At 42.1% G+C, this 26,925-nt stretch overlaps 1 protein-coding gene across 4 annotated transcripts in view; it reads right to left on the reverse strand.

Annotated features, from left to right (window-relative positions):
- The window catches only part of LOC126161543 (dual 3',5'-cyclic-AMP and -GMP phosphodiesterase 11), a 386,751-nt gene that overhangs the window by 250,816 nt on the left and 109,010 nt on the right, over positions 1–26,925 (reverse strand). The window lies entirely within an intron of this gene.

Genomic DNA, 26,925 nt, shown 5'->3' on the forward strand with positions numbered 1-26,925 from the left:
ATGAGAAGTTCAAAACCAGAAAAGAAATCATTATCCAGTGGCACTGGCTAATTTAAATTCAAGCTGGCCTTTGCAGGGACTTACAGTAGACGAAGAATGATTTGATATGTTTCACCATATAGCACTTAATGCTTGCACACAGCCTTTTAACTGCAGTATGATATTACTGTTATAAACCGTGTCGTCCTTTCTTGACTAAGATTCGTGTATGATCTGAGGTGATTTGTATTCTTAATGTATATATGTATATCGCATTTTCACAACGTATGCTATACTCTTTTGTAATTTGTACCCCCGATTGTAACGTAGTATGCTTCTATTTTATTGTGATTTGGCTTTTTAAACGATAACATCACATCTACTCAACGTTAACGATATAACAGGCAGCTAAGTGTAAGTGTAAATGCGTATAGTAGGTACATGTCGAAATGTAGCTTCAGGTAATTTCGCAATATATATGACTGGCGGCGGTACTTATCGATTATCACATCGTTTATTTGGTTACCCGTAGGTGTCCTTCCTTCCAGCTGGGCTCCGCAACATCGTTTACTGATGGCGGAACATATCGAGTCATACTTTGTTACCAGTTGGTGTCCTACCAATAATATTTGTTACTCTTACCGGTACGTCTACAGTAAGTCTCTGTGGAGGGCCAACTTATATTTAAATCAGCCAGTGTCATTGGATAATGTTTTCTTCTCTCCTTTTGAACTTTTCATAAGGTATGCCTTTTACACAATATTCAAAATTCCTCAGCTGTTCGTTCTATGACCAAACTTCTAATAATTGCATATTTTATTAATGGTTCCGCGGAATGTAGTCATGTCTCATAACGAAAGCTTTTAATGACCTTATGCCGGAGGCGGAGGGCGAAGCTTTCGGTACTAAACTACTAGCGACTGGGCCTTATCCAGAAGTATTCTACACGCCACTCCAGAGAGGGCTGCTCCATGCCCCCATCTCCTGCTGTCACTAAAGGAATATCAACCATACTTTCATATTATTTTATTCTTGTGATTGTATTCAAGTCCTCTGAACTTCAAGAAAGTTTATTACTCTTTTTCACTGAGTAAAATGGTGTGATGATGATCCTATAAGAGATCGAAACTTGTCGTCAAATCAAATTAATAATTTCTATGCGATCAAGATTTCTTTTACTGAAATACTTGTCATTTAATTTAGGCCACGCAGCACACATTTAGAGGGACATCGCTGCTGCAGCAGGACCGTAGTGAGTTATAGATGTATGGTTAACGTGTCATTCTGCCTACGACGTCGCTAACGGCATTGTGACACACTTTAACTATGAAACGCTCCTTACATCTGTCTTCAGAGTTCTCATGACGTCACGGGAAGACTCAGTTGCGGTCGTGGCCAGGAAGGAACCATGCATTCTAGGCGATGTGAGGCGAGCGAAGCAAGATACGCGACGCACTGCTCAAATGGTTCAAATGGAACTTAACACAGAACTACATGACTAAACTGCCCTCTTGTTGACACCGTATGCTGTGAACTTGAACTTTCTTTGGTTTTTGACTCCGGTTGGGTTTCTCATATTAGTTCGACGGTTTTGCGTTTTACTCACGGATTTGTAATATTTCACGGTGTTCATTCCCTGTGTAAACGCAGTCTGCCAGAATTCTGTCCTATGAGCCCAACTCACAACCCGTACCGAACTCGAATGTAATGTTTTTGATCAAATAAATGGAGCGGAAATATAATTTCTTGGCTACTATTAAACCCCGCCATTCCGTCTCGTTCACTGAAACACCACCGTCCAGCTAGTTACATGGCTCCACCACGTGTTGTAACATGCCACTTCTTATCGAGCTCTTTCACCCTGTTATGTTGTTATATTATGTTAACCGGGGACCTAGAAACGACGTAGAGGCTCCGCCCCGCCGCAGCCGCAGTCCACTTCACCACTCCGCCGCCCCACACCGAACCCAGGGTTATTGTGCGGTTCGGCCGCCGGTGGACCCCCCAGGGAACGTCTCACACCAGAAGAGTGTAACCCCTATGTTTGCGTGGTAGAGTAATTCACAGACGTCCGATTCACTGTGCTTGCGCAACGATAGAAATTTTGACCTGTAATTCTTGTCGAAGTACCGTTATGAATGGTATAATTACAGCTGTTTGTGATTGCTATATTCATTTTGAAATGCCCTGTACGTCACTCAAAAGTAGTGTATGGAACCTGTAAATCTGCAAGACGTTTGTAATCAGCCATCCCTAGCTAACAATGAGAGACATTCTGGCTTTCTTTATACAACGGCGCTGAATATAATCACCATAGGATTACATAGGATTATACTTATTAGTTATTCATTTTCGCGAGCCACTATAATCACGATCAACATGCAAGCTGGCGCTTGCGATAGCGGAACAACGAAGACACTCTCGTTAGCTTGCTACAGTATTGTGATGTGGTGTGATGGTGACTGCGGTAGCAGTTGGTTCCCCGTTCGCTGTTCGTACCGACATAACAACCAAACTGGATTCATCGCAGTCTGCTACCAGGACCCGCCACAGGAAAGATATTACGAGCGAGGCGAGCAATCTCTACCAACGATCGAGTTCATCGAAACAGGCAATTTATTACGGCGCGGTGCGGGGAACAAGCAATGGAGCGGAGAGATTGCCGTCCGCGTGCTGATTAAACACGGACAGCCGCTAAAGAGGGGCTCACTGGGAAGTCGGTCGGTCGGCCCTGCGCCTGCGTGGGTCGGTTGAGGCGTCGCCGGGATTTCAGGCCGCTCTGTTACGCCGTCATTATCTCGCAACGGTTAATGTCCGCGGCCAACACGCGCTGACTCAAGGGGAGCGCCACGGCGTGTAACGTAGCCGCGGAAGCGAGCTCGTATCCGCATTTGATCTGCCAAGAAATTTTAGCAAAATGCCCCTAAAAGGCAACTTTATCTAAGAATTGAGAAGTATCTTTTAACAGTGCAGCCTGACATGAAATATTTTGCGTTCTTAGGCAAAATGGTATCAAGTATGGAGAGAGAAGAGTATCAATTTACTTTATCCACAACAGATCGGAGTAGTCGGCATTGATGCAGCAGTACAAGACGGCATATTCACGAAAGATGTAAGGCAACTTTGTTCACTGTCACCATTGAACTTGGTTCAAATGGCTCTAAGCACTATGGGACATAACGTTTGAGGTCATCAGTCCCCTAGACTTAGAACAACTTAAACCTAACTAACCTAAGGACATCACACACATCCATGCCCGAGGCAGGATTTGAACCTGCGACCGTAGCAGCAGCGCGGTTCCAGACTCACCACTGAACTAGCTGTATTTCCAGAGATGGGCAAAATAGTTTATTACAAGTATTTAAATTCAAAATAAAAGTACTTTGTTATTTTTCTTGTTTAAAATGTAAATGAAAATGGTTTTAAATAAAAGTATTTAAATACAAAATATTACGTATATTCAAAATACGTATATTCAAAATACCTTTATTCAAATAAAATATCCTTAGTTAGCGAAAATTTTATAAGCCATTTATTTCCCTGATTTTAACATTAATAATTGTTCAAATATTTCATCTTCCATTTTTCGCCTACGTGTCATTATTATTTTGCCAAAGAAAAACGGTCGTTCAACAGAAGCATAATCCTATAAACAAGTACTATATTTAAGGAAAAAAATTTATGGTTTGATACCTGTTCAAGGAATCTAAGCTACTGTGATTATCTTTTAAATACTGTAGTGTTCCAGATCTATTTAGTGTTGGCAGTATCACTGGATACAGAACTATTACAGTCTTCAACAAACACATAATAAAATTCAACCATTTTTTATAATCAGAATGTTTGCAAGTTCTTCCCATCTTCTTCTTATTATTATTACACTTTCCGCACTTCTGAAATGCACAGTTCCTTAACGTATTCTCTGCTAGCCTTCGGTACCCGTTTCAGTTCGAAAAAAGCGTAAGATACGGATGCTAATACGTCATCCTTTGCTTCTGGTACCTCTAATTTACAGAATCTCTCAAAATGCCTATTAAGACTTTCTTTAATAGCTTCTATCAGAATACCACAGTAAGTAGGAATATCCATTTGCAAGCTACTTAGTATTTGCATTCTTATTACTTCTGGAAGAAGACATCCACAATAGGTATCTTCGTCCTCTTCTAAACTTCTGATGTCAACAACAGGTTTTGAACATCTTATGTATTCATTAAGAAATTGTATTTCAATTTATTGAAAAGCAACTAACCTAAGTTTGCTTAAAGTTTCATTTAGAGTCTCTTTGACTGTGAGTAGATCTTGGATCCAATTATAGTATGAAGAATTCCATCACGTTGGACATGGGTAAGTAGGGAATTTTCCAGCTGATTCTAAACAAGTTTCATAAGCTTTAGGAGATCTTGAACACAGATTCCAAATACCTGACATTTTGACTAGCCTGGCTCAAACTTTTTTTGTATGAATTACTTTGAGACCTAGCCTTATACATATCTCTTGAAGCTATTACATATAACGTATGAGAGACCTCGCTCCTTCCCACGTTCAATTCCTTTGAAGTTATCGTATGACTTCCGTACGTTTTACATAAACAAACAATAATAAAAAACATATGTGTACTTAAGTCTTCCTGCCTTTTCTAATAAAAAGGGTCATGGTTATATCTACTTGACTGTTATACCTTTGGTGTTTACTCAGACAAATGGCTCATTAAATGAATGACAACTACGAAGTGTGAAATAAAAAATTCACGATAAGCATTTTTCATTTTACAAATACAAATTATGCATATTTTAAGTACTTCCAATAAAATAGAAAATACTTTTGAAAAACAAAAGTATTTCAGATACAATACAGAAATAGGCATCTTGTATTTGCATTTCAAATACATGTATTTCACACAACACACTTCTCTGTCTATAACCATAAAATAAAAAAAATGAAGAACTGTCGTGTTTCTCTGTTTGAACACTGCAGTCTCGAAAACTACCACACGAAATTTAGTGCGATTTTTACAGGTAACTTGAGCATAGCTTGGGCAACGTCAAGGCTTTATTTCATCAAAATCTAATCACGTAAGAAACTGACATCGTGATTTTAAGTTTTATCTAGGACTGTTTTGTGTGTCTGTACACTAATCTCTAAACTACTAGACGAAATGTCATGGGGTTTTCACTGATAACTTGAGCTTACCTTGGGGCAACATATAGGCTATATTTCATCGAAACCGGAAGACGAGAAAAAAAGATACTGAAATTAGAGTTTTAACTAAAATCCTCTTCTCAGCTTAGTAGCTCGGATGTTAAGTCATCCCAGCGTAGTACACCAAAGAGGCAATACACGACACTGATAGTTTCGTAGTACAACAAAGTACTAATAGATTCCGCTGTTTTTTTTATTACATCAAGCGCCTCTTTCTTATCTTTACGAATACAAACTAACATCGAATTGACTTGGCTAGGATATACGGATTTACTGATTTAACGACACAACTTTTTCTTCTTTCGATAGGTTTTACTTTATATTTTTTGCTAGGCAAAACGAATTTATTAAGTCTGCTTTGCGGTTTGGGTACATACTCGTTGATTTGATTTCGTTTTGTTTGTGAATAAAAACGCCTAGAAAACGGACGAGCTTATCTGGATACACCATAAAGGCCATAAAACTGAGGAATATGCGGTTTCAAGCATCCAATGAAGGTCGTTAAGGCGAGACTTGCTACGAGTCGACAGCATCAGGCTTTCAGTCGCTCTTTGTAAACTCGTTCCGAAAGCGAGGTGCGATGTAACTCTGACCGAGAACATCGTGCGTTATCTCGCTCCTCAGAATCCTTTATTCACAGTGACTTAAAGTTACTTCTCTCCAACCTAACAGCAAGGAAGCGGAAATTGTCAAGGGAAATGGTGAAAACAGTCGCGTTTTTATATACCAAATCCTGCTTATTTCAAACCATTTATCATTTCGCTTTAAACACGTGCAATTCCCGATGAGCTTATGTTACGCGATGACCATAAACAAAGAAACAAGCCACATGTTGCATGTTGTGGGCATGTATCTTAGTGTCAGTTTTCGCATGGCCAACTCTTCGTGGATGTTACTGAAGCAAACAAGCTCTTCGTTCACGTCCCCAATCATACTACTTCAAACGTTGTATGCAATGAAGCTTTATATGTCAAAAACGGATATCACATGTACGAAGTCTCAGGCACAGCTATAAATAAATACCAGGGCAAAGTCGAGTTTGTCAGCTAATAATTAATATCTACACTGAATTGGTAATGGGGAAGTGAGGGAATACACTACTGGCCATTAAAATTGCTACACCAAACAGAACTTCAGATGATAAACGGGTATTCATTGGACAAATATATTATACTAAAAATGACATGTGATTACATTTTCACGCAATTTGGGTGCATAGATCCTGAGAAATCAGTACCCAGAACAACCACCTCTGGCCGTAATAACGGCCTTGACACGCCTGGGCATTAAGTCACACAGAGCTTGGATGGCGTGTACAGGTATAGCTGCCCATGAAGCTTCAACACGATACCACAGTTCATCAAGAGTAGAGCCAGTTACTCGGCCACCATTGACCAGACGTTTTCAACTGGTGAGAGATCTGGAGAATGTGCTGGCCAGGGCAGCAGTCGAACATTTTCTGTATCCAGAAAGGCCCGTACAGGACCTGCAACATGCGGTCGTGCATTATCCTGCTGAAATGTAGGGTTTCGCAGGGATCGAATGAAGGGTAGAGCCACGGGTCGTAACACATCTGAAATATAACGTCCACTGTTCAAAGTGCCGCCAATGCGAAGAAGAGGTGACCGAGACGTGTAACCAATGGCACCCCATACCATCAAGCCGGGTGATACGCCAGTATGGCGATGACGAATACACGCTTCCAATGTGCGTTCACCGCGATGTTGCGAAACACGGATGCGACCAACATGATGCTGTAAACAGAACCTGGATTCATCCGAAACAATGACGTTTTGCCATTCCTGCACCCAGGTTCGTAGTTGAGTACACCATCGCAAGCGCTCCTGTATGTGATGCAGCGTCAAGAGTAACCGCAGCCATGGTCTCCAAGATGATTGTCCATGCTGCTGCAAATGTCGTCGAACTGTTCGTGCAGATGGTTGTTGTCTTGCAAACGTTCCCATCTGTTGACTCAGGGATCGAGATGTGGCTGCACGATCCGTTACAGCCATGCGGATAACATGCCTGTCATCTCGACTGCTGGTGATACGAGTTCGTTGGGATCCAGCGCGACGTTCCGTATTATTCTCCTGAACCCACCGATTCCATATCTGCTAACAGTCATTGGATCTTGACCAACGCGAGTAGCAATGTCGCGATACGATAAACCGCAATTGCGATAGTCCACAATCCGACCTTTATCAAGGTCGGAAACGTGATGGTACGCATTTCTCCTCCTTACACGAGGCATCACGACAACGTTTCACCTTGTCCGCCGCTCGTGGTCTCGCGGTAGCGTTCTCGCTTCCCGAGCACGGGGTCCCGGGTTCGATTCCCGGCGGGGTCAGGGATTTTCACCTGCCTCGAGATGACTGGGTGTTTGTGTTGTCCTCATCATTTCATCATCATCCAGGAAAGTGGCGGAATTGGACTGAGCAAAGATTGGATAATTGTACGGGCGCTGATATCCACGCAGTTGAGCGCCCCACAAACCAAACATCCCCAACGTTTCACCAGGCAACGCCGGTCAACTGCTGTTTGTGTATGAGAAATCGGTTGGAAACTTTCCTCATGTCAGCACGTTGTAGGTGTCGCCACCGGCACCAACCTTGTGTGAATGCTCTGAAAAGCTAATCATTTGCATATCACAGCACCTTCTTCCTGTCGGTTAAATTTCGCGTCTGTAGCATGTCATCTTCGTGGTGTAGCAATTTTAATGGCCAGTAGTGTATATCCATGTAACAGTTGTTTATCACCGACGGAAAATCGGCAAGCTACGGTTCACTGAAAACATAGCACTAAATGTCAAAGTGAACAGGAATTACGTCCATCCGGGATTAAATGAAATATGTGTCAACTTATGGCTTTAGTATGAGCGTAAACAAAAAGAAACAAGACATTGGAGCAGGCAGGGCTTACACACGATAAGAGGCCTTCGTTCAAAAAGAAACCACTCCTAACTCCAAAACAATAAATATTGACCCGGAAAAGATTCGTGGGGGGGTGGGGGTAGCTATGTTTGGAGCACAGCTCCGTATGGCTGCGAAACCTGGACTGTAGGGAGGGCAGAAATTACACGATTAGAAGCCCTGTAAACATTGTGTTAAAGAAGACTGTTGAAGATCAGATGGATTGACCGAGTAAGGAATTTAAACAACCTGCCACAAATCAACACGAATAAATGTATAACAAAAATGATGAGAATCGAAGAAACAGAATAGTTTGACACACATTCTTAGATGCCTTGTTGCTGAAAACTGTACGCGAATGAGTGGTGGAAGGAAGCACACAATCACACAGGCACGCCCAGATACAAAGCAGACTACTGATACAGCATGCAGCGATAATGCTGAAACGAAAAGGATAGCTGGCACGCGATGAAAATGAAGAATTGCATATATTTTAGCTGATGAAACAACAAACAACACGATTTCAGAGAGAAAACAGTGATTCCCGATTCCGCATTATACTTACGTTAATATGCGAACATTCTCTAACCCTTGCAGAAGGAGCTATATTGCCGTCTCAAGCGACAGTGAACTATCAGGATGGGATTTGGACCCCCCCTCTCTCACCCCTCTTTCCTAAATAAACGTATTCAGTGTCTAAGATAACATGCCAACGCGTTTAGAATGATGATAACGACAGTGTCGCGGAAATTGCTCGCGCACAGTCTGCAGCTGCATATTGACTGCAGAACTGTATCCTAAAATCTGCAGTGTAACTCGCTGTGCTTTGCTGAGGTGCGGAAACATGATATAATCGTGCATCATTGTGTACTTTGTCGGCAGAGAACGAAGCTTAACAGTGTAGAAAAGCGCACACCGTCGCCGTCCTTTTATTTCCTCTTGCGCGTAATACTGTTGGTTCCGGCAGCAGCCAGGGTTGGGCTACCCACCACCCATACAAGCCCCGAGTATCTCCGATATCTCCTGCTGTGAGAACATTTACTTCCCCTCCGCAAACGAATGGAAAATTACTACGTCCTTTTCGTTTCTACTGTATTAAGAATACCATAGTATACATTTCTTCTGTGTGAAAAAAAACTCCAGCGAACAACGCCTGAATGATACTGCCCTTTCATCGTTTTGTACTCTTTAATAATTTTCCTTGTCGTGTATACCTTTTGGTCACATGCTATTCTTTCAGTTAGTTGGTCGATCTTTTTTGTGTATTACAAGGCGATGTCGCGCGGTGGTCTCACTTTAGAAAAAGAGGAAGTACCTTTTTGTCTCAAAATGAATAACAAGTATTCATGACGACGAAAACAAGCTACGTTCGTGTGCAGAAACTGTGTTAAACGAAACGAGAAGTCAGCCCCCCATCCCCAGCCGCTGCTGCTAGTGCAAGGCAGTCATAATTCTTCAACACTTTACGTTGCAAGAATACGCCAAGTTCTACACATGCCACTAAGTCCACTTTGGCGACTGTCGCTTATTCGAGCCGCAGGCTGTGTTAAGTCCCTTCCATGTCTGTCATCAAACTCGTGCTTGTTTGCCGTCTATGTTTTATGGACATAGTAAATGTCAAAGGCACAAAAATACAGCTTGAAGCACGAACAATGGCTTGTTACGATGCATCAGGCGCAGAAAAATAATGGTAATGCAGCAAATATGAAAGCTTCGTTGACATAATAGATCTACAAGCACTGCTACACACACGAGCTAGTGGCGTACAAACCCAACACTTAATTTCAAAACTGAACTGAATCGTTTTACTTTATTCGATAATTTGAACAAAGAAGTATCCATCACTTATTAAATTGCAAGGAATGTGCGTGTGATAACAGTACCAACATCACCACTGACAGCTGTTTCAATTTACAGGAACATATGCCTCTAGTGTCGCATGAAAGAATTTCACAAAATGCTTCCCGAGACCCACTAAACCTCATCAACATCTTCCGGCCTGTACTGCGAAACCTATGTACGCTCAGTCCAAGCACTGTATCGTCCTACCATTCTTCACACAGTAAGTTACTTTCACTGAGCTGAAATTGTTCCAATGTCGTTCCTGTACAGTACTGTTCTTCCATCATGTTCACATGATCCGAATTTCACTAGTTTATATACCTCAGAATCCATTGTTCATATCTCTACTGAGTCCCGTCTCTGCGCCAAATTTAGATGCCCTAGTTTATTACTTCACACCTTATCATGTCTACCATTCCTAGTAATCGCTTTACATATAACAGTTTTGTTAAATTTCTGCTGCCTCCTTATTTTTTGATCAACCTATCCACTTCGGTGTTCCACATCCTTCCATGATACAAAAACAAACGCCAGTCGTTTCTTCTACAATCATATATACGCGGTTCTTGTTTATTTATCCTCAGTTGCGACAAACAAAACACTTTTTTGTCTTCAGTCCCAGACTTGACACCAGAAGATTTCCTTCAACCTTTTGGAGTACGTCTGTACCATTCTGGTATCCGTGCCTTTTTTACTTCAATCAATTTGTATGCTAGATACTAAATTATTTCCGCACCCTCCTACCCGTTTTTAACGTTAGACTGCATTATAATCTACAGCCTGGAACGTTCCCCTCCTCTAAAAGTTTGAAGAAAGACGCTCGCCAAATGATATAAATTGCACCCGATGAGCTCGGTTCTGCTACTACACAATACCATCGACCGTGGTCACCAGACGAAATATTATGAAAGCGTACCCGGATATTTATCCACTACTATGTTCATGTTGAATAGGTGTCGTCAGCCCAATTTTGCCAGCGACAGGTTAATTAACAACTGTCTCTGCACCAAAATTTGACTCTCTTAGCTCCCTAAGTGGAATAAAAAACTCGCGTTCTGACCACTAGACTGGGAGTTACAGATTGCTCCATTTCACAACCTACAGTGTTTCTTTCAAACACCTCTAACTTCTGGGGAGTGAAGTCCCAAGGTAGCCGTCAGAAAGACTGGCGTCCACAATCTTACAAAAGCATAGCACTCAGAAGGACTGGCGTCCACAATCTCACAAAAGCAAACTAGTTAATTTGCCTTCTGGTTGCTATTAACTCTCTGTCCCTTGCTGCCCGCACATCGTTGCTCGCCGGGAGCCCTGTTCATTTACGATGTAGGCTCAATATTCGCAGGGACTAATTGTCCTGCAGCTGTTCTCCTAGGCATCATAATGCTAGTAGATTCACACGTGGTACCACTGGAGCGACCCTGGAGTACCAATCACGGCTCAAGATTCAGGGCATATACCGATGGTCGCGGCGCGAAACACAAACCAGCTTGATATTGTCGCTGGCAAAGATCGCAGCGAGCAGCGATGGTGCAGGTTAAATGGACCGTTAAGACTCAGTAGGCTTGTTTCATCACCGCTGCGCCATGCCAGCAAGCAGCGAAGTGGCAGCATAAATGCACTATAAATTAAAGTGCATCTTTAAATAGAATGAACGCTTATGTTAAAATACAGCCGTCCCTATGGTGTCTTCCAATTACCCTGCAAATGAAGGGAATTGTTCCATCTGGGTGTTACAGTCTAAACTCCTCCGTCCCTATGGATCACCACATTCACTGGGAACAAATGAAAAAAGATCACGGTTTAACTTTTCGTCGTCTACAAAGTTATCGGAGGTGAAGTACAAGCTCACATTGTTTTAATAAGGATGAAATTCGATTGTTTGCGTAATTCAAAGGAACCATTCCTGCATCTGCCTTAACCTATTTTGGAACACCGCGTAAAACCAAAACATCTATGGTCAGAGCATGTTCTGAATATTATTCCTCTGGAAGACGATCTTTCAGTAACAGATTCATTGGCTTTTGCCTCATAATCAACTTCCTCTCATTGGTCCTACCTGCTCTTCCATTAAGCACGTTTCCCTACACGATACTGCCTGCTGAATGGATATCTAGTTACTAAAGTGACGGAAATTGAAAGTGATACGCTATCAGCATCTTGACGGAACACTACAAACAGCTGCTCCAGTCCTGCCATGCCAGTTGATTAAGAAGATGAAGGATGGTGTGAGTACATTATGGCTATGACTGTAACTTTTCAAATGGAAGTCGGAACGCAGCATGCCCAGAGGATGCGCACTTCCAGCTTATTGCCATCTTTCGGACTTCGAGAAAGGTCACACCATTGGTATGAGGGTCATAGGAGCATCATACCAACAGATCGCACGGACAGTTCGCTGTAGTGCAATGACTACAGAGCGACTGGTGATAAGATTCAGCAGTGGCGTCACATTTCAGATAACAGAGACTTGCATAATGTCGAGTGGCGTTCCATGGTGTTCAGCATTGTGTTTCGCTTCTGTTTGTGGCGGCCAAATCGACAGTTACGTGTTCGTAGATGAGCATCATGAAATGTCACAAGAAGAAGGGATTCTAGAGACGTATACATATCCAAGTCCTGAAATCATGGCGTGGGGAGATGGTGAATAAGACAACCAGGGTGACTCGGTGACTACTGAATGGGAGGGAAATGCGCGCCTCTATGTGGCAAGAACGGTAAATACAGGACCAAACACTGTACTCCAGACTACAAATGTCTTGAGAAATATACTGGCGTGCCCAATCTACCGATTTGTCAGCCGTGGAGCATATCTGTGTTGCGATGAGAAGTCGCATACTTTCATTCCAACTAGCAATTTTCATAAACTGATACAGCATGGGTTGCAGGCATGGCAAATAACTCGTCAACACCATATTCGATGGCTCCTTGCTTCCATGCTACTACGAATACAATGTAGTATTTATTTGTGCCTCTGAGGGTCACATATCACATTAATGATGATGGATTCAATTCCGAAAGGAATCAACGTTTAATTACATAATACGTGTTATGTGATGAACATCTCGACCAAGCGTGATGTTCAGACCGTTGCTTCGTGGTGTACCACTTTCATTTCGTTCGGCGTGTTGCGTACGTCATACAGTACTTTCCTCTGACGTCATGGAAAACCCTCTGACGCTTAAAGAAACATTTGCAAAAGCAGTCTTCAACTAAGCTTCTGAAGCATGTATTACACTTCGCCTTCATCAAAAATCATACAGTGCAATTAGCAGCACAGAGCCTACATAGTTGAGCCTCGGAAAAGATTCGAAACAGTGGCGGTCAAAGCGACAAACTTGACCGCGTATACGGTGGGCCAATGGGGATCTCCCTATCAACTACCGAGCGAGGTGGCGCAGTGGTTAGACACTGGACTCGCATTCGGGAGGACGATGGTTCAATCCCACGTCCGACCATCCTGATTTAGGTTTTCCGTGATTTCCCTAAATCGCTCCAGGCAAATGCCGGGATGGTTCCTTTCAAAGGGCACGGCCGACTTCCTTCCCCGTCCTTCCCTAATCCGATGAGGCCGATGACCTCGATGTCTGGTCTGCTTTCCCAAAACAACCCAACCCTCTATCAACTGAGTTACTTCGGCAGGCGAAAGCCGCGAACCTGTGTGCTGGAAAGAGGTCTGGGATTCTCTATTTATAGCGCCACGATGTTGCATCAAGCCATCCCTTAGGCCTTGTACACACTAGTACACAAAATCGAGCGATTTTTGTATCTAAAAGATGTCTAAGGACGGTCAAGTGACTTAGTATAGAGACAACTGAGAGGCATTTCTTGTTTACAGACACGCTTTTGCACCAAAATCGCAGAACTTTTGCCTCCCGTTCCAAATGAGACACAAGACAATCCTTAGGGAAGCTTGAGAAACATTTTCGTAGTGTGGACGTGATGAAAGACATAGCCTCCATTCATGTATTCTCTTTACGCGGTGGAAACCACTTCAGCGGTTTTTTATTACCATTGTTTTTATTATTGTTACACATAAAGTATCAAGATGTGACCAATAGAGAAAGTGTTGCACCAGAGCGAAGGTTTTCACACTTCATCATGTTTGTGGAAGTTACTAATGCCGAAAATAAAAATCGGAACCTTATGTAGTTGGTTATCAAAGCACTGGCCAAGTATTAAGCTCAGTGAGTGATGTTGGGAAAAAAACATGCTACTTCCAAAGTCGAAAGTAAATTACTACCGAAACCAGGTCCCTCCGCAAACAGTTCACGTTTCCATCAACGTCTGTTCTTTCGATTTCCTTCACTGTCCATTACTGTCACTGCACAAGGCATGATCCCATCAAGGTCAATCATATTTAGCAAATATCGAGGAACAAGGCATTCAAGTGTGTACCCCAGTTAAAGTATCTAGACTGTCTATATACATTGTCTAGCTGCATGTCTGTAGACAGTCCCTCTACAGTGTCTACAGACAATTGCTCGATTTTATATACAAGTGGGTACTTATAAAGACAACCCCTCGCAGCCTAGCAACTCATACGCCCGAACGAGAGCTACACTATTGTCTATTACAACTGGAACGCCATCTAAATCTAAATGACTACCTTGCAATTCACAATTAAGTGCCTGGTGGTTCATCGAACCACCTTCAAGCCATTTCTCTACCGTTCCACTCTCTAACGGCGCACGGAAAAAAACGAACACTTAAATCTTTCTGAGCGAGCTCTGATTTTTCTTATTTTATTATAATGATCATTTATCCCTATGTAAGTGGACGACAAGAAGATATTTTCAGACTCGGAGCAGAGAGTTGGTAACAAATTTTATGAAAAGATCCTGCCACAACAAAAAAACGCCTATGTTTCTAATGACTGCCACCCAAAATCACGTATCATATCCTTGGGGCTCGACCCCCCATTTCGCGGTAGCGCAAAACGAGTTGCCCTTCTTTGAACCTTTTCGATGTCCTCCATCGTTCCTATCTCATGCAGGTCCCATATCGCACAGTAGTACTCCTGAAGACGACGTATAAGTGTAGTCAGACATTCTCTTTAGTAGATTTATCGCATTTTCTCAGTGTTCTGCCAATAAATTGTCGTCTTTGGTTTGCTTTGCCCACAACATTATCTATGTGATCGTTCCAGCTTAATTCATTCGTAAATGTAATCCGTAAGTATTTAGTTGAATTTACAGACTTTATATTTGTGTGATTCATCGTGTAACTGAAATTGAGCGGATTTCTTTTGGTACTCATGTGGAGGACTTCACGCTTTTCATTATTTAGAGTCAATTACCTCTTTTCGCACCATATAGATATCTTGTATAAATCGGTTTGGAATGTGGTTTGATCATCTGATGACCTTATAAGATGGTAAATGACCGCACCATCTTGAGACAATCAAGGTGCTACTCAGATTGTCTCCTAAATCATTTTATGTAGATCAAAAACAGCAGAGGGTAGCACTCAATACTTCGTGAGAATAGAGAGATGGAATTATCATAAATGAATGATTTTTATGCCGTATACGGCCTATAGAGGTTTCCGACTTACGTTACTATGACGCGCGTCCCCTCTCATCACTACAGTACAGTTCACGGGGAGAATTTTCCGGGGCAGGAGGTTCCGCTCCAAGTCCCAGACTTGTTCCAGTTGGATCGGAAGCACGGGAAGTTCAATTAAGTGAATCGCTTTCTGTTTTCGTCACAACGTCTGGGTACAGCTGGACACAAGACTCTTCAGAAATTATCGTATTTGTACATGCTTCATAGGAATTAGGAACATACAGACGAAGCCTTCTTTTCAGTGCATGCAAAAAGGTCCAAATTCATAATACACAATTATATATAAAGCACGCTTTGTATTTACTGAGCTATGAGTAGAGTCTGTCTTCGAAGAGTATGACACTTTTAGGAAGATACGAGGTAGTATGATGATCGAGATTGAATTTAAGGGGTAGACCAGGATAGAATTTTTTTTAGGCCAATTTTTGCCATTGCCATAAAATGTTCCTTAGAGAGTTTTTTTTCGATTGGTAAGCGGAAGCCAGTTAATCGATATAAATTCGTCAATATACGGGAACTGCCAATCAGAAGTTCGCTCAATTTCAATATTAAAAAACAAAATTTGAAAATTTAGCGCTTATTTTTTAAAATAATTTTTTTTCAAGCTGTCATGAGCTATATCTCACGAAATATACCTGCAACTAGATTATATCTTTTTAAAGCTTGTGAATCGACGTTTTTCCAACTGCAGTATGTAGAATCTTTGTGATACATTTTAATTTCAATTTTTGGTGCACGTTCTTCCAACGACATTTTGTCGAAAAAACTGACTTGTACTTTATAGTGTGTTGCCTTTTCGTTAAAACAATTTTTAAATATCCCTATGTACTGCGTTAGACAATATTACCAGTTTCAAAGCAGTTTTTGACATTTTGTTCTAGGTTGAAAATTGCGGCGTTAAGAGCCTTCACATTTCGCGAAGGCCGAAGTGGTGTAGTGTCCTCTATTTGCAAGTTTTTTCCTTGAAAAATACATAAAACATTATTCAGGGTATCAACAAAGGTCGAAAGTCATGTTTGAAACTTGTTATTTTTTTTTTAAAGCATGATTATCGGTTCCAAAATCGAGCTACATCCTGGTTTACCCCTTAACGCAACAGGAGTCATCATCATCATCAGTTATCTGCTATATTAGCAGGTCCTTTGCCTCTCCATTTTCTGCGATCCATTGCTTCCTTCTTAAGGGTGCTGTATGTTGTACCGTCCATCATGTCATCCAGTATCTGGAATCTCTTCCTTCCTCGCTTCCTTTTCCCTTCTACATAACCTTCTAAAACTGTTTTTATCAGTCCGTCATTCTTTCTTAATATATGCCCAATCCAATTTCTTTTTCTTCTCTTTATTACATCTAGTAACTGTCTTTTCTCTCCCACTCTTCTCAGTACCTCTTCATTTTTTACTCTGTCCATCCAACTTATTCCTTCCATCTTCCGCCATGTCCAGATCTCAAAAGCCTCCAGCCTTTCTCTGTCTTTTTTCCTCATAGTCCATGTTTCAGTGCCATATAGAAGAACACTCCATACAAGACATTTTATGAGTCTCTTTCTGAGTTCTCTGTCCAGACCGCTGCAGAAGATTCTCCTTTTCTTATAAAACGCCTATTTTGCCATTGCTATCCTTGTTTTAATTTCTGTGGTGCACTTCCAGTCGGTGTCTATCCTGCTTCCAAGATACTTAAAATTTTGCACCTGTTCTAGTGTTTCTCCATTCAGCACAATTTTTATTTCCTTATTTCCTCCTATTGCCAATACTTTTGTTTTATTTGTGTTAATTTTCATTCCATATTTTTTTCCGTTAGTTGCAATGGTGTCCACCAAATCCTGTAATTCTTTTTCCCCTGTGGCTAGAAGGACCATGTCATCAGCAAATCTCAAGCATCCTACTCTTCTTCCTCCAATTTCTACTCCTTTGTCATCTAATGATCATTGGTCAATCATATTTTCCAAGTACAGGTTGAAAAGAGTAGGTGATAAACAGCATCCTTGTCTTACTCCTTTCCCTAGTCTGATCCAGTTTGTACTTTCTCCTCTCACTTTAACTGAAACTTTTTGATTAAGGTATAATGAGTTTATAAGTCTTCTGGTTTTCCAGTCCACTCTCTTTTCCCTCATAATAGTCGCCAGCTTGTCCCAAACCACATTGCCAAATGCCTTTTCTAAATCGATGAAGCACATATATAGGTCTCTTCCTTTTTCAATAAACAATAAAAAATAAATAACAGGAGTAGGTATCATTAATTTTTACGTTGAAAGCAATAAAAATAGTAATCATAAAATGCAAGTTGTTCTATGCGACAAAGAAAGATAATTAATTATTAGGACCAGGAATTCCCAGGATCCGGGTTCGAGCCAAACAGCTAATGATTTCAAGAGAGGCACATACTCATACTCAGTGAAGCCATACCGTACGTCTGTCTGTAAACGTAATACAGCGCGTTTCAAAAGATTCATCGAATTTCAAGAATTTATCTTCTGCATGGATAGAAACAGATACATTTTAAATTACACATCGGAAATAAAAGTTTACCTCGGCGCCAGGTGGATATCTCTCTGGTGCAGCTAGCTCGCTTGCTCGTTCAGTTCCAAAAATGCTTGATGAATTAGAAGTCGGTACAACAGATCCGAGGTGGGGGTGGGGGGCAGTGCCCCCTCTCGCCCTCCTCCCTTTTCGAACGCCTATGGCAGTGATACTATGCTTCCTCCAACCATCGGAATACTGTATGTTCCAACCCGCGTGGTCGAGCGCCAAAGAGTGGCCATTCACCTTGAAGTGACGACGCATTGGTTATATGATACCTCGGCAGTCGGCATCGTCAAGCATTGAAACCCGACGAGTTCCACAACCAAATGTTCAACCAAGATCACGTGCATTTTCGATCCACAATTTGGCACATGTTTAGCAACAACAGACACCAAGTTCGCAACACGACGCACAGAAGCAAGATCAGCGAACATACTGACATCCTTTGCGAGGCTACCAACCGCGGATGATGTTACGTGGGTTGCTTCCAAACGAACAAGATTACCGCCACCCACGTTGAGCTATTGTCTGCCAAATACAGGGTGCAGGCAGCCATGTATGGAAGAAGGCACCTTTTTATTAATTCCATCCTGCAAAAAAGGCACCTTTACAGTAACAGCGTAGTTTCGTTTCTTGCTTGCTTGCTTGCCAACGTAATTACGCGTCTTCCTCTCCCCCCCCCCTAACACACACACACACACACACACACAAAGTAGTTACTATTTTTCCTCTCAATCACATCGCGTTAATCAGTAAACACAGAGAGAAGGATCCGCGGCCACGTAGATGGTGAAACAGCAATGGCTATCCACACATTTTCTATATTCGTTTCTATATTTTATAAAGTAAGTCTACATGTCACTAATTGAGAACATATTAATTATCGAGAGTGCCGGCCGGTGTGACCGAGCGGTTCTAGGCGCGTCAGTCCGGAACCGCGCTGCAGTTACGGTCGCAGGTGAGAATCCTGCCTCGCTGAAAATTAGAGTGACCCATTCCTCATTGTCTCTTCGGGTAAGGTTTTGCTATGTTTTGACAGTGTTTGTGTTAATGACTATGCAAGTACGTCAATGGTTACGCACGTACAACATTCCGGAGATGGCTTTTACTGGAGAAACTACTGCTATTTACCAGTCTGTCGACTGGTTCCACATGATCGGAATGTAAATGTAACTCCATACAGGGTTCAGAATTGTGAGAGAGCGGCTGGTTGATGAAATGTAACAATACTGTACCAACAGTCACTATTTTGATATTATTCAATTAGGTCAAGAACACTGATCAGTTCCGACGTTCCAATCCCAGTCACGCCATTTTCATGACTGTAGCGTGAATGACACCAAGTACCACTCGTGCATGTAAGAGATGAGTCACCATTACTCATATGTGGTTCCGTAGATATCCGAACTTCATGAGGCTGCGTCGTCTTCATACATGTGACAGCTGCTGTCACATGTGTGAAAAGCACACAGCCTCATAAAGTTCGGATATCTACGGAACCACATATGAGTATTGGTGCCTTGTCTTAGACATGCACGAGTGGTACGTGGTGTCATTCATGCGACACGCATGAAGATGGCGTGACTGGAACGTCGAAATTGTTTGACTAATGAAACAATATCAAAATAAAGACTGTTGGTAGAGAACTCGTATTATTACATTTGATCGGTGCTCCAGAGCAGGTAGATTATCAGCTAAAATCGTTGGGACTCTTTCATCATTTAAGATTATAATTTCCATACATTCACTAAGCAATAAATATAATAACAGCGGTTGATCCCCGAGTAGTTTTTTGCTTCGTTGTTTGTACATTGACGAGAGCGTAATGAAAATTCTCTTATGACCACCACTAAATGTCATGAGAGTATGGTTGAGAAAACGCCAAATTCATGCCCATCCGCATTGCAGCTTGTCATCTTCCAGAATGACGTGTTATTTACTACAGAGCTTCTGTATAGGCATCAAAATAGCAAAGCAGCGTCAGTGTTCCAAGGGGCAAGTGTACCTGTGTCCTTCAGACGCTGGAAAAGACTGCCGAACAGCTTACCAGCACTCTGCGCTGCGAACATTTTTCAGTGAAGAGGACACGGGCTCTCTGGTACGTCCATTTGCTAAACTATAGCAGAGTATCATATCCGCCACTTCAATTGTCGAGTAGTAGACTTCAATTGCTAACAATTGGTGGAAGGGAGAAAATGTAAATGTACTACACCATTTGTATGTACAAACAGCGCAATAATCGTAAGCACATAAGTGAATCCGCGTTTGGAAGAAGATAAAACACAACGATAAGTACCCAAGGCTGACAGTACTGTACAACAAGGCACACAAACACAAGGAAAACTAACGTAGCCTACAACACGACTCGGACCACACAACTGACTGCGGACCACCTAATGGTAGGTAGAGTACTGTCAGTATGACATCGTAATACCCTGTCGATGCGTTTGACGGAGTGTCAATACAACGACTGTGCTAATATTCACAACCAAGCGTCGCGCAGTTCTTCCTATAAACATGTGTTAATCTTGGAAAATATTAATTTCCGGATCCATGATTATTGGACTTATTTTTCTTGTGTCAATGAATACTACCATCTATCAAAGTATTACTCACTTTTTTTAAACACCTTGTGTAAATGATGACAACGATAAAACCAAGAGAAGGTTCAACACGAGTATTCTATGCTTAAAACTGGATCGTTGCTATCAATTTTTGTCTGAAGTCTTACGTTTGACATTACGCGGATGACACTCAAAGCCGAAGTTTCGACAATCAGTTTCACAATTGTATCGGCCAGTTCTATTCTTCTCTGACAAATGGCTCAAATGGCTCTGAGTACTATGCGACTTAACTTCTGAGGTCATCAGTCCCCTAGAACTTAGAACTAATTAAACCTAACTAACCTAAGGACATCACACACATCCAAGCCCGAGGCAGGATTCGAACCTGCGACCGCAGCAGTCGCGCGGATCCGGACTGAGCGCCTAGAACCGCTAGACCACCGCGGCCGGCCTTCTCTGACAAGTAAATGAACGACTGACTAAATTAATAAATAACGAACAAACAAGGGGGACAGAATCTCGGACAGACAAAATAGAGGTGTGTGGGCTATTTTAGAAACAGATGTTTATTATTCCGTAAACAAACTTCACGGCCTGTTATCACTGCAAGTAATCTCTCTCTCTCTCTCTCTCTCTCACACACACACACACACACACACACACACACACACACGTGATGCAATTAACAGCACAAGCGGAAAATTTGCTTGCCATAATGCCGCAGGCATCTTGCGCAGCGGCCGAGGAACGGATTCACTCTGCTCGGTCGTAAATGTCGATTCGCGTTTACAAGCCTCGAAGCGGGCGCGTAACTGTAAGGGAAACAAATGGAGCTCACCGCGCAAAAGAGGCACAGGAAAATAAACGCCTAACTCCAGGAATAGTTCCTCCTCATCTCTACGGAGTCGTAAACGGCGCAGCTAAATAGCCGATCGGTTACTGCTTTCTTAATTGACATCAACAGCTATCGCGAAAACCTCACGTAGGAGAGGCAGTGTAAGTCTGGAAGTATTTGCAGCTACAGTAAGCCTTATTATCATAATTCCTCATTTATGGATAGTAAATAAACGCGTTAATGATATTAGCACGAAGTGAAAGAAGTCTTGCCCCGTCCTGTTCCATTATACGTGATAATTGTGGCTCATTAACACACTGACATATCGAACTACATTCTCGTCCTGTACACATGAGATACCAAACAGAGTCTTTCACGCACTAGTCTTCTAGCAATCAGTTTCCTGACGTGGCATCAGAGTTATCGTTACGTATTCATGTCCCAAGCGCTGATTCCTGTCGCACCTGTATTTTAAAAATAAAGAAGTTAAACTGCTTGTCAAAATTGTGGTCATTATAAGTTGAGCACTGAATGACCTGAACAACAAACGGGAAAGAATCAGCCATGGCCTTGAATGAATCATCCTCAGCATTCAGCTGAAGGTATTTACATAAATCTTGTCTGGTATTCGGGAGGGGTTAGAAAGCCCCTTCCCCTGAATGCAAGTCTACCCCTTTCATCACTGTGTCATCTCAACAGCTGGAATGAAACTTCTTCATTGTAATTTCGCAGAAGATTAACACATATTGCTGCCGAAGTTCACACTTTTCTTGTTGACAGAAACCCATATAGAGTCCACGCTAACCGAACGATAAGGAGTTGTAGACTCACATTCAGGAGGACGATGGTTCGACTCCGTGTCATGTTATCCAGGGACAGTACGTTTAACTTTTTTCAACGTATACAACTCCGTAATCTTTCGCGAAGAAATGCTGCGCACTTTCCGAGGTTTACCCAAATGATTATATCAAACATCCGGCTGGTTGCTTCACAAAGAAATAGCCTATGTCCTTTCCCAAACAAAGCTTGTGCTCCCTCCGAAACAAGCTCGTCTGCGTCGGGGCGTTAAATTTCAATCTTCCTTCCAGAGAATTCACTAGTTTATCTCTCGCAGGGGAGCCAAGATACAGAACTTCACCTGGTTAATTACTGAAAACTTTAAGAAACAACACGATTAAAAAGTTGATATTGCGATATAAACGCTGAAAGTAATCGTCCGATTATAGTAGAAAAGCCAACGTTTTCATGGAAGTTAACGTTGAAAGAATTCCCTTTTACACTTCTTTTTACTACTACAAGACTTATGCTGGTATATGCCATAATACTGCGATGGATCCAGTCTGAACACTGCCACAAAAACACCTAGTTGTTATTACTGAATTCATTTTACATTTTGTTTTTATGTAGGACACAACGACGCAATTGTTGTAGGCGGAACTACAATCATTCGTCCTAGCTCTACTAGGCAGTGATATTATTCCAAGACGACTGCAGACCTGGCCCCAAAAGCTGTCAGCTTGATGCAAAGGGCTAAAATTTCTGCATGGCGCCAAAATACTTGTTGTGGAGCTCTTTCATTCAGGCATTTATTTCACTAGGAAGATTAATACCAAGCGGCACTATTTTAAAGTTAACCAAAGCTTCCTCATTACTTATGCATTAGCACAGCACACAATGCATAAAATGAACGGTATAATTTACAACCATACTTTATACAGACATTAGGTTAAGAATGGCGAAGGTGGTCAGCATTACCTCTGTGATTAAGATAAAAGAGGCAGCAACAGGAGCGATACTTCTGGATTGAGGATGAAAAGTGATATTGAAACAACAATATTTTAGCAATCAGTGACATGTAGAGAGAAGGAAATTGCGCAGAGTGACGTGGAGAAAACTGGAAAGAACATATGTGACGAGAAGACAGCTCACCACGCCACTGCTGCTGTGATGAAAGCAGAAATTGCTTCAAATAATGAAATACATATTACGATTAATTTCGTCATATTACGTAACACCACCGATTGTCATATCAAATAAAAACATGCTGCGATGTATCAAAAAGTCCGAAACAATATTTATATGCAGCAGTGTACGAGTATTTGGTTGCTTGTGTGCCTAACAGTTGTTCGGCAGGCGTACTCTACTGACTTGGTAGATACATGCAATTTTATTCTTTTAATGTTTCGCAGTAATCATTTCAAAAGATATCCTACTCATCAAGGGTGCCCATAAAGTCCCTTTACAACTTCAAAATTTTATTACAACGGCCGTTGTTGAAATATTTCAACAAAATTTCTTTTATTGTATTCACTGTTTACTAAAGTTTTTATATATACTAAAATTTTGTGTTTCAGACACTCTGTTGATGGAAGTAACTGAACCTCTATAAAATGGCAACTCCTCAAGAGGAGGCACAGTGTGTGTCCTGGTTTATTGAGACAAAATCGGATGTTCAGACTCAACGAAAATTCTGAACGAAGTATGGAAGGGATCCACCATCGCGCCCTTCAATCCGTGCATGGCACAAAAAATTTATAGGGACAGGGACAGTGTTGGATAAAGGGAGGAGGGGACGACCAAGAACATCCGAGGAAAACATCCATCGCGTTTTAAACGTCTTCACTCATTCACCTGCGAAGACAAAAGAAGTAGCCGTTATTTATTGTTGGTGTCTAGTTCCGGACATTATGCCCATTTTCAAACCACCCGTCTTCGCAAATAATTAAAATACCGTTTAATACACACGCTTGGAAATATGTATAGCAGACACTCTAGAATGGCAATCCATGTACTTCCACATATAAGGCCATTCTAGGTTGTCTGCTGTCGCTATTTCCAAGCATGTGTATTTGTATTTTAATAACATACGAAGAAGCATGGTTTGAAAATGGACAATGTCCGGAACTAGTCACCACCAATAAAGAAAGCATACTTCTTAACGCGACTTTTAACGGGATTCCAACCATTTATTTCGCTCTAGTAGTATTCAATGTCGTAGTTTTGGAAGCCTACATAACACAGGGAACTTCCGAGGTAGTCGACTAAGTCCTACGAAACCACAACAGGAAATTAGTACACTGGAGCAACAGCGCAGGACGACAAAACATCACTCCTACCGCAGAACGGGGAATGGCAATGAACAAATTGGGCTTCCCACACGACGACCAACTTTCGAACGAAAATTAATTTTCGGTGAATTCAGCCAACCGGCATTCAGGGCGGGCGCTCCGCAGAATTTGTGGCCCTCGATAAATGAAGATTTAGGAGAGGGGGCGAGTGGCTTCTATTGTACGAGCTGACCACCGCGGTGCGACTGGTGTCTGCGAACAAGCGAGGTACCTTGCCGTCGGAAAAACTGCTGAAAGCGACACTCCCTGCAACGGCATATGTACTGGCTGCAGAAATCTAATACTCAACTGTTTCCGTCGCAGTGGGACCGACAAATCATTCAGTGGCATGAGGCATCGTTCACCACTCTCACACTCTCCCCTCCCCCCCCCCTTTCTCTCTCTCTCTCTCTCTCTCTCTCTCTCTCTCTCTCTCACGCGCACGCACACACACACACGTTCAAGCAATAATGACGTAATGAAGGATGTGAAGAGACGCGCTGTCCCCAGACTATACGGCACCGTGTGTGGGCGGTCTACGCGCGCACAGAATATACGATGAAAGCTGAGTCAACCAGACTCTCAATCTGATTGCTTAGGACCACCCACAGCAGCGACTGCTGAATGAGAATGGCAAGTAATTAGCTACGTCATGATGAGGTAATCACTACAGGATGCATATAATACGCCGTATTCTCTTACGGTATTTAAAAAAAATTGCACTGTTAACTTACAGTCCTCGGCTCATTTCATGCGAACTAATAACGGTGATGTAATGCTCGGCTTTATCACTACTTTTAACCGTGTTACCAGCACCCCTTCTGTTCACCGCAAATTCATTCTCGCGCACTGATCTACTCTCTAGTGGTGTACTTCAGGAAAACAGGGTCACTGCGACTATAATCAGGCCCGACGAGTTGGTTGGTTGATTGATTTGGGTGAGAGAGGAACAAACAGTGAGGACATCGGTCCCATCGGATTAGGGAAGGATTGGAAAGAAAGATGGCCGTTCCCTTTCAAAGGAACCATCACGGCGCCTGCCTGAAGCGATTTAGGCAAATTACGGGAAACCTTAATCAGATTGGCCTGACGCGGGTTTCAACCTTTATCCTCCCGAATGAGAGTCTAGTGTGATAACCACTGCGCCACCTCGCTCGGTCCCGACAATTCCCATACATAATAACAACAAAACAAATGTAACAAGTAAATCAATATAGTTTTAACTCTGGAAAAAAAACTTACATCCTGTGTCCAAAATATATATATATTTTCCTGGTCTGATGATTATACAGGATGACCCTGAGCTCTAGTGACAAAATTTCAAGGGCTATTCAGGGATATTTTCTGGGTATTTTGGTATAAGGGACACGTTGTAGACATGTTGAAATGTGTGAAATCTTATGGGACTTAACTGCTACGGTCATCAGTCCCTAAGCTTACACACTACTTAACCTAAATTATTCTAAGGACAAACACACACACCCATGCCCGAGGGAGGACTCGAACCTCCGCCGGGACCAGCCCCACAGTCCGTGACTGCAGCGCCCTAGACCGCTCGGCTAAGGACACGTTGTCTTCGATGTTTCATTAAAACGTATTTGCTTTTAGTATGATTCCTTTTGACCTTTTTCCTATTAATGTGTCATGCACTGAAAATATTAGAAGTACAGTGTAAATGTCGACAGTATGCGCTGTGTATCTGTTTAGAAACACAGGTGTCCTATTTATAAATGGTTCTTGCTGTTGACAATGGTAATGCCTACTCTACTCTTCACCCTGAAACTTGCCGTCCGTACTATTCGACCGTCTCGGGCCTTTTTTTTCTGACAGTGTTAATTGCAGATTAACAATGGTACACCTCTGTGTGGATAGATATACTGATGACGACTTGGCCGATATACACCTCGTGTATGGGTTCTCCAGTTTTAATGGAATAGCCGGCCGGAGTGGCCGTGCGGTTCTAGGCGCTACAGTCTGGAGCTGAGCGACCGCTACAGTCGCAGGTTCGAATCCTGCCTCGGTCATGGATATGTGTGATATCCTTAGGGTAGTTAGGCGACTGATGACCTCAGAAGTTAAGTCGCATAGTCCTCAGAGCCAATTGAACCATTTTAATGGAATAACAGCGCAGCGACGCTATGTACAATAGTTCATGCATCGACACAACCGCTACACCGTACCACTGCATAGGTCTGAAAGTTGTTACATTACTCTGTATTTCGTGTTGTACGTTTTGGTGATCACAAATTACAGGTATTATCACAAAAACAAAATTAACTGACGGAAGAAGAAGAAAAAATCGTACTTGTATTATTACTTAGAAACAGCCACTGTAGACCACGCGTCCCTTAAGGCAAAATACTGAGAAAATACCCCTGATCAGCCTCCGAAATTTTATAGGTTGAGT

This window comes from Schistocerca cancellata, chromosome 2 (genome assembly GCF_023864275.1).
Source record: "Schistocerca cancellata isolate TAMUIC-IGC-003103 chromosome 2, iqSchCanc2.1, whole genome shotgun sequence".
In the NCBI taxonomy this organism is placed as follows: domain Eukaryota; kingdom Metazoa; phylum Arthropoda; class Insecta; order Orthoptera; family Acrididae; genus Schistocerca; species Schistocerca cancellata.